Raw genomic sequence first — 8,916 nt, forward strand, 5'->3', positions numbered from 1 at the left:
GGAATGCTGAAAACAGCGTTTCATCTGTCATAGCACATGCTGAGCAGATCAGCTAAAGGTGATGTTGCCAGAATTTCCATCGTAGTCGAGGGTGTGTGTGTGTCCCACGTCACCAGTATTTGCTTAACAAGAAATCCTATGTGCAAGCTTTGAAACCAGGCAGGAAAGAAGGCCGGCCTGCAGGGTTGCCGCCCCTGCCGTCCCTTCTCCTGTGAAGTACAGGTCCCTCCTTCCTGAGTCTTGGTGATGCAGAATCATTTCGCTGGAGTGTTTCTAAGTGGGCGTTGTGAGGAGCCGCGGTTGGCAGCCAGCATGCCTGTCCTCACATGTGTGCGAGGACGCACCCCTGCAGGGCAGGCCCTCTCCCGGGGCCAGGGGTCCCGCCCAGGAGGCCAGTGCCCTGCTGAGTTCTCAGAGGCGGCAGCTCCTGCTCTGGCACCCAATCCAGTCTCTACAACTCTGCTTAGAGACCAGCCTACACGCTCATTCCCTTTTTTTTCCCTTTTTTTTTTTTTTTTTCTGGACAAAAGAATAATCTTTTCAAGGGCAGACTGATGGATGAAAGTGGCTCAATGCACTGTGAATGTGCCCTGAAGGACCGCAGTGCTCCATGGTACTGAGGACGCTGGTGGAGCCCTGGAGGAGACAGGGTCCCGCCAACCCCTCCCCCGCCCCAGGAATGCGACCCGCAGGACCGTGCCTGGGCGCTCACACCTGCCCACCCCGGGCCGCCTTTGAAAAATGAGGTCCTGTGGGTAGCTGCGTGGTATTCAGTGTGAGGAACTGCAGGCTTCTCCTGAGAAGCTCCAAATTCCCAAAGTGCCGGCGGTGATCCCCGATACACTTGGTTCGCTTAGTCTCTGTCTCATTCCGCAGACGACTGCAGGAGAGTTCTAGAAACTGCAGGCCCAGCGCCAGCCTCCGCACTCACTTGTGCCCCAGGAGGCCGACCCAGGTTCCCAGCAGACGCCCCCACCGGGCCCTGTAGGGTCCGCCCCCCGACAGATCAGGTGCTGACTGCGGCCCCTGCCAGGGGCTAGGGGCAGCTGGAGGGTGCAGGGCGCGTGTCCGTCCTGCCTGCCGATAGTCTGCGGACGTGGACAGCAGAAGGCAGAGATGTCCGCGTCCCTCGCAGAAGAGCTCACCGTCTAGAGTGGTTCAGGGTCAACCAAACAGGAATCCAGATTCTGCCAGGAACTCAGAAGGCCCAGAAGGCTGGCGGTTACAAGGCGCTGGACACGCGGACCTGGCTGGGTCCACTGCGCTCCAGGTGGCAGGACCTGCAAGCCTGCACACGTGCTGTAGGGGAGACGGGGCAGAAGCACCCCCAGCTCGCCCACAGCCGCACCTCCCCACCCACCCCTCCCCCCACCCATGCCCCCACCCTCTCCCATCCCCCCCTCCCCTACACCCACACCCACATCCCGCACACCCACCCCACCTTGGGGGCCCAGTGAGCAAAAACGGTCACATCTACTGCCTGGAGACCAGAAACTTCAGTGATACTGATTGCAGGTATATGCCTTTATTCACTTCCTGGGGTTGCCACACAAGGTACCGCAAACTGGTAAAACGACAGGAAATTACTGCCTCACCGCCCCACCGTTGAGGAGGCTGGATTCTGAGATGCAGGTGAGGACAAGTCCACACTCCTCCGACTCGGTAGGGTCCGCCCCTGCCCCTGCCAGCTTCTGGTGGAGGCCGTGACCCTTGGCATTCCTCGGCTTGTAGAAGCATCACTCCAATCTGTGCTTTCGTCTTGTCAGTGTTCCTCCTGCCCCTCCCGTCTTCACATGGCGTCTTCCTCCTTTTATAAGGACAGCAGTCATTGGATCAGGGGCCCATCCTACTTCAATGTGACCTCATTTTAACTTGGGACCCTATTTCCAAATAAGGAGACATTCTGAGGTATTGAGGGTTAGGACTTCCACATCGTTTTGGGGGAAAACAATTCAACCTTGAACACTGCCCAAGTAAAATGGTTTCACTTTAGTAACTGGACTTCAGAGTTCTCTATCTGAGGCATTTTTCTCAAAGGATTTCTAACAACAGCTCATGTTATAGGTTGAGCTTATTTTTCACCATAATGGTTTTAAAAATGTCAAAGCCTTGGCCCAACCACATGGGTGAGTTTGTTTTTATTGTTGGGACGGATTCTGTGCTGCCTTCAAATGTCTGCAAGTTTATTTTTAGCTGGACAGGAAATGTATCTAACACGTGCATTTATCTGTAGGCTGTCCCTCCCTGTTTGGAGGAGTGTTATTGTTAGAAAACCGCATTCTGCTTGGAGATGAGTTTGGATTGAATACCACACATATCTAAGTTATAATTATACTATCTGCTATAGATTTTTCAAAACAATCTTTCTGTTTATCAGAATTTGAAACCTTTCAAATAACGGTTCCATTTACTATTCACAATTCGACAGCCTAGCAATGGCCTTTCATTTGTCTTTCAATGAGAAAGCAAGAGGTTTTGATTTAACCTAGGACTGAATTGAAGGTAACATCCACAGTAGTGAGATATATAAGGTGAAAAATAGAAAATATAAAAGTTCTCTGTTTTGACCCCATGATACCATAGCCATTCTTGTTCGTTGAAACCAAACATACAGTAATTTCAGCGGGAGGGAAATAGTTCAGCCAAGACCTTGCCTACATTTTTCTTTGTTTCGGAACAGGGGTCTATGATTTGGGGAAGTATAGTTCTTAAGTAGAGGGCCCTTCCATCTGACGAACTGCTTCTGTTTGTAGCTGGTGCCCAGGATAAGCTGGTGTTTCAGGAGAGAGAGGTTGCTCCATCCTAATGCCATAGCAAGGCTGCGAGTGAGGGCCAGGAAACGGTGGGACTTTCCACTGCCCACAGTGTGACCTAGTTGGGTGGCTGGTGATTGTCTATCCTCCAAGGGGACCACCTGGATGTGGCTCTGACCCAGCAGGTGTGGTTGCCCTCAGAGAGTAAGCACTTCCCTGAACGGGGGCTGTTTCCCCACCCTCTTCTTTAAGCCATACATGAATGAATAAGGCTGTCTCACACCCCAAACCAACTAACATTTTAACCATTAGCTGAAATAATGTTTAAGGTACTGTTCAATGAGGATAGGCTGTGTTTTTCCCTATGACTAGACTCAATTAGTCTCCACAAGTAGCCTAGATTTCTTTCCGCTCTTCTGCCTCAACTGATAATTATGAATAACTCAACCTTCCATGTTGCTAAGGGAAGTTTTCATATTCACCAATATATTTGGTGCCAACCACTTATTAAGGACCTGCTATGTGCCTGGTGCATATTAAATGCTGTGTATGTCCCGTCTCATTTAACCCTTGCAATGCTCGGATGAGGTAGATGGCGTCCTCTGTGTCACCTTTACAGAGAGGTGAATGATTGTTCTGAGGTCACCAGAATAACCGGCCGTGCTGGGACTTCCACCTTCCATCTCTGTGCCTTAGGCCCAAGTAATTCCAGCTCAGGTGGAGAATCGGCCCTATTCCTGGGCTTCCTGGAGGGACAGACAACTTACAGTATTGGGTCTACAGCTTCTCTCTGTGCAAACAACCATCTTTCCCATTTTAGGAAGGGGATTGTCTACACTGGAGAGACCTGCATGACCCCAGGAGCAGTTCAGAGTGAGATCACCTTCGGTATTCAGGAACACCAACCATCACAGAAACTGAAACTCACTTCTGGGGGGTCCACGAGTCTTCAGCTGTTGTTTTAGCATCTCTGCTCTGCTCCACTCCCAAGGGTCTAGCATAACCCTGGGTGGCCTCACTCCCCTTGCTCCTGAATTCGCAACTAGGAATAGATTTCTAAAAGTTTCCTCCGGAAGGGCACAATCCCAGCAAAGCCGATCACCACCTCAAACCTTAGTATCTGGTGCTATTGGTTTTAAACTGCACGGAGCACATCCCACCCGTAGGGGGTTATGTAGCATTTGTTTATGTCTAAATCAATTCCCCCTGTGATTTGGAAAGACAGACTCGGGGCTTCAGGCAGGACGTGCCCTTCCACATTTTAATTGCTCCCATGAATGATTGGATAATTGCATTCCTGTGAAAGATCCATGAGAATATGCTCAAGTGTCCCAGCAAAACAAAAGAGAGTCTCTCCACTGTTTCTATTCCTGTCTGGCTCTGTTGACAGCGATTGAATGCTCCGGGGAAAAGAAAAGGCTGGTGGGCGCCTGGGCCCGGAGGAATGTTAGAAAAGTTGGGTGCCCTCCGGGAGAGGTGTTGTGAGCTGTTCTCATTAGAAGGAGAATGTGCGGCTGCCACGTACCCCTCATCATTCTCAAACAGCTGGGCCTCCCGCCCTCCTCCAGGGGCGACCTGTTGAAGGCACAAGAAGATGTGGGGCTCACACGGGGGGCTGGCAGCTGCCACCGCCCCTGAGAGCCTGCCCCCGGGAGCTGGGCAGGGAGATGGGTCTAAGCACACGCTTCCTTGCCAGCCTTGTTACAAACCTTCCTGTGAGAAGGCTTTCTAAACTGCTTGGCTGGTTTTAAATGGAGATTTTCTAAAGGTTTAGCTGAGCTTGTGAAGTCAGATGTGACTCATCCCCTGCCTGTCCTGGTGACCCACTGATCTGAACAAGTAGATGCTTCTGTGGGGAAAGAAAAGGAAAGAAAAAGAAAAAAAGATGTGCCCTCCCTATTTACTTTTCTGGTGGTTTCTATGCTTGATTGTCAAAATTACTGGGGAGAAGAGCCAAAACAGCATTTTATTGTGTGCCCATGGCTTCCGGCTGAGCTCAGGTGTTGGCGTTTCCGTTTCTGATGAAGAAGAGATTTCTTCTTGTGTCCAAGAGTCACAGGTGGTCCGGGCAGGGATGGGGCCAGGGTCGGGATCAGGCCGCAGGGTGCCTGCTAAGGAGAGCTCAGCACCGTGGGCTCTGGAGTGGTGCAGGCAGGGCTGGGCTCTGAGCTCACCGGAGCACAGTGCCTGAGATGCACCTCGTGCTGCCCAGTAGGTGTCATGTCTTGAATGAGGTCACCAGGCCCAGGGTCTCAGGGCTGTTGTAAAGTTGGGTAATGGGACCAAAGTAGAAGTTTTCAGGACCAAAGCAGTGGTTCTGTGAGTAGTTTGATAACCCAGAATCAAGTGTCAGCAAGCTCAGCTTTCACACGCTGGTGCCTACCTCAGTGAAGAGTCTTCCAAGGGTTCATCGCTGCTGCAGTGGTCTGGGATGTGCACTAACTTTCATTCTGATGCACTAAGTCTGCCCCTCCAGGTGCGTTTCTGTTGTAAAGGGTTTAGAGTTTGGGCTTGGGGGTGAATAGGATGACTGGCCCCAAGTCCTCATTCCCTCCTTGGACTGGTCTCCTTGTCACTGGACAGAAGTGACCAAGGGCTTAGTCCACGAGGATATAAGGACACCAAATGACTCTCTTTGCCTCTCCTGCTCTCCTGACCTTTGCAGGAGAAGAGCGTGTCTCGGGTGGCCCACTGGTTGCATGGAACAGACTGAACTGAGCCCAGCTGACCTGCCCCTGAAGAAGGGCCCACCGGGCCCCTGTGGGTGCAAAACATCAAGGTTGTAGACAAATGAAGTTCGCACACCCCACGCTGACACCAGCTGTAGGAGGGCAGAGGGTGGCCCCCACTGAAGCAGGAAGCACTGCACGGGCCAGTGATGGCGAGTCTAACCCAGGAAGGGGTGACGTGACCCCGTCATTTGATCTCCCTCTTTAAAGGTGGGGTTTTAAAAGCAAATTGACAGCATCATTTGGGTGATTGACCCAGCTATTGAAAACCGCAGATTAGCTCAGTCCTGGACAAGATGGGTGGACCTCACCGCTCCTTGGCACCCAGCTGTTAATCTGTACTTACGGCCACTTCTTGAGGGGGAAGCATGGGAGACAGGCTGCGCTGCCTGAATCGTGAGGCCTTTTGTCAGATGAATATTCTCAACAGAGTCAGCAAACAAAAGGCATTTTCCTGAATTATGGGAAGCAAAGTCCATTAAGTGCAAAACTGTGGTGCAATACTGGCTTTCACAGTTTCCTGGGAGGTAGCCCCTGTGATTACACATCTCATGAATTTGCCTACACGAGAGTTAGACAGTAAATCCTGAAATTTCTGGCTCTCTTCTGCTAGTTTTTGTCAATCGCTGCTGCTTGGAATTCAGACGATCTCCTTATGCTACGTGGTAGCACATCACCCACCGCCTGATGATGCCACCATGCCGCTGTGTCCACTTCTGAACAAAACGGGTTCTCCACAAATGAGATAGGATTTTGTCCTTGTAAAGCTTTCTTCTAATGTTGGAGAACCCGCATGCACATGATTTTAATATATATCTGATCCCAGGGTCCACTCTGTTGTACTCATGAAACTAGAAAAATCTGAGTTCAGGTTCTGAGTTTGCCACTTATAAACTTGTGACCTTAGGCAAAGTATAAAACCTCTCAGAGATCTGCATAAATTAGGCCATTTTTACTTGTAATTCTTCCAAATCAGAATCATAGGCCGGGAGGAATTTACAGAAAGAGGAAAACCCTACTTGGCCGCACTCACCCATCCATGGTTTCACTCATTCTCTACTTCCTTCCGTCTGTTCCTTCCATCCACTCATCATCCCTGTCACCCTTCATCTGTCTCTGCATCCACACTCTGTATACTTATAAATCCCCAGGAACTAGGTGAGGTACAGGATAGAAGGAAATGAATAACATTCAGCCCTTAAGAAGTGTCCTGTAAAAACTATATATCTTTGCTGAAGGAACCTGCAATTTCTCAGGTATGTAAAATTTGGGGGAGGAATGGAAGGGCCGGCAGTGGCTGCTTAGAGAGGGGTCCGTGGGCTCTGGGGGTTCAGGGCTGAGTGGCGCCATGGGGCTCTCGTGGAGCTGTTGTAGGTGGGCAGAGAGATTCCAAATCCTGGGTTGCCATGGGCAGCAGGAAGCTTCGCTCCCACCACCTGTTTGGACAGGGGCTCTCCTGGAAGCGCGATTGGATATTTACGGGTGTCGCGGGCACCTTCTTGCTGAGCGGTCTCTGGTAAAGCTATAGAAGCTGTGGACCTTAGATCGCAGCCCTCTGTCAGAGACTCTGAGGCTGCCAGCGGGGGCTGTGAGCCGCAGGAGGCCATTCCCGACTCCCCCCAGCACAGCCCCAGGCCCCAGGGGCCGCCCTGAGCCAGACCTGGGCTGAGCGTGGTGCTCCTTCATTTCATGCTCTGCTCTGCTAGAGGGACTCCAAAGCAGGGCGCTTTGTGTCCCTGGGTTTTACAAACTGTTTCCTGGAACAGCTCTTGCAGTTTTCACTTATGCTTCCTTTTTCCTGAGACCCAGCTGCGTGCCCACAGGCCTGGGCCAGTGTTGTGGGCAGCCAGCTCCCTGAAGAGTGTTTGTTACCAGTTCAGTTGGCATTTGGCTATTTATGCCCTTAGAAAATGAGGTTTCTCAGGAGTCACAGCAGCTCTGGAGAGGTATGCTGTGTCAGTCCATCCCGCCGTGAGCAGGGCATGCCCAGACACGCCTAAACCCCAAGGCTAGCTTAGGTTAACTGGCTTTATTTTATTTATTTATTTATTTATTTATTTATTTATTTATTTATTTATAATTTTGTTGTAGAGATGGGGTCTCACTATGTTGCACAGATGGGCTCAAGTGATTCTCCCACTTCGGTTTCCCAAACTGCTGGGATTATAGGTGAGTACCACTGCCGCCAGCCTTTAACCTGCAATTTGATCTGGCTGGTAACAGGTGTTCTTGTCACCTTTTGTGGGGCAAATTAGAATTTTTGTCTTAGCAATTGCATGACAGAAGGCTGCCTATCAGATACTTTACCCATTTTATATGTTCTTTAAAATTAGCCTCACAAACATTAGCAAAATAATAACTTGATGACTCAGTCTCACTGACACTGAATTTCCGGGCCCCTGATTATGTTCTGTTTGGGCTGAACTGTGTCTCCCAAAAAGATATGTTCAAGTCCTGAATCTGATACTGTGAATGGGACCTCATTTGGAAATAGGGTCATTGCAGATGTCGTTAGATAGGATGAGGTCACACTGGAGTAGGGGGGGCTCTAATCCAGTACAACTGCTTATAGAGAGAAGAAAACACCGTGTGAAGGCATAGACACACAGGGGACACCACGTGAAGATGGTGGCACAGATTGCAGAGACGTGTCAACAAGCCAGGGGGCACCAGGGGTCCCTGACCACCATGAGAACTTGGAAGAGGCAAGGAAGTTTCTACCCAGGGTCTCAGAGCATGGCCCTACCGACACCTTGGTCTTGCACTTCCGGCCTCCAGACCCACGAGACAACAAATTTCTGTAGTTTTAAGCCACCTGATCTGCGTTACTTTGTTGCTGCAGCCCTGGGACACTGATGCCGCCTTTACCGATTACACTCCCCTGACTAGTAGAGTCTGTCGCCACTGAACATAGAAGGACGCTGCCCTCAGAGAGGTCAGCAGGCTACTCAGTGTCACCCAGCTTGTGTCCCTGCACAAGGCACTTGGCCTATTTGCTACAGTTCTGGCCGTGTTGCTTTGTTTTGTTTTCTGATTGTCAAAAGATACCCCTCCATAGGGTTGTGAAATATGTGATGGAAATGATGAAAAAATGATTAAACAAAGCATTGAGGTATAATTTACAGACATTGAGTGTTAAAATGAGTTTGGACAAGCGCGTACATCCATAGAACCCAAATTATATACAAATAGGGCACTCTTCCATCACCCAGAGAGTTCTCTGTTCCCATTCTCTGTGAATGCCAAACCCACACCCAGGCCACCACTGCTCTGATTTCTGTCACTACCAGTCAGCTTTGCCTGTCTCTGAACTTCATAGAGGAGGAGGCCTCTCATCCATTCTGCATGTGTCTCAGATCGACCCAGGTTGTTAAGTATTTAAGGAGTCTGTTCATTTTAATGCTGAGTAGTAAGTCACAATATGAATACGCTGC

General features: G+C 50.2%; 1 long non-coding RNA gene across 1 annotated transcript; it reads left to right on the forward strand.

The window, feature by feature from the left end:
* The first annotated feature begins 7,609 nt into the window (after positions 1 to 7,609).
* On the forward strand, positions 7,610 to 8,606 carry LOC123649316. The gene is made up of 2 exons (XR_006738964.1): positions 7,610 to 7,651; positions 8,055 to 8,606. It is a non-coding gene; the product is annotated as an uncharacterized LOC123649316 (long non-coding RNA).
* Positions 8,607 to 8,916: the final 310 nt, after the last annotated feature.

The sequence above is a fragment of the Lemur catta genome, chromosome 13, assembly GCF_020740605.2.
Source record: "Lemur catta isolate mLemCat1 chromosome 13, mLemCat1.pri, whole genome shotgun sequence".
Classification (NCBI taxonomy): Eukaryota; Metazoa; Chordata; class Mammalia; order Primates; family Lemuridae; genus Lemur; species Lemur catta.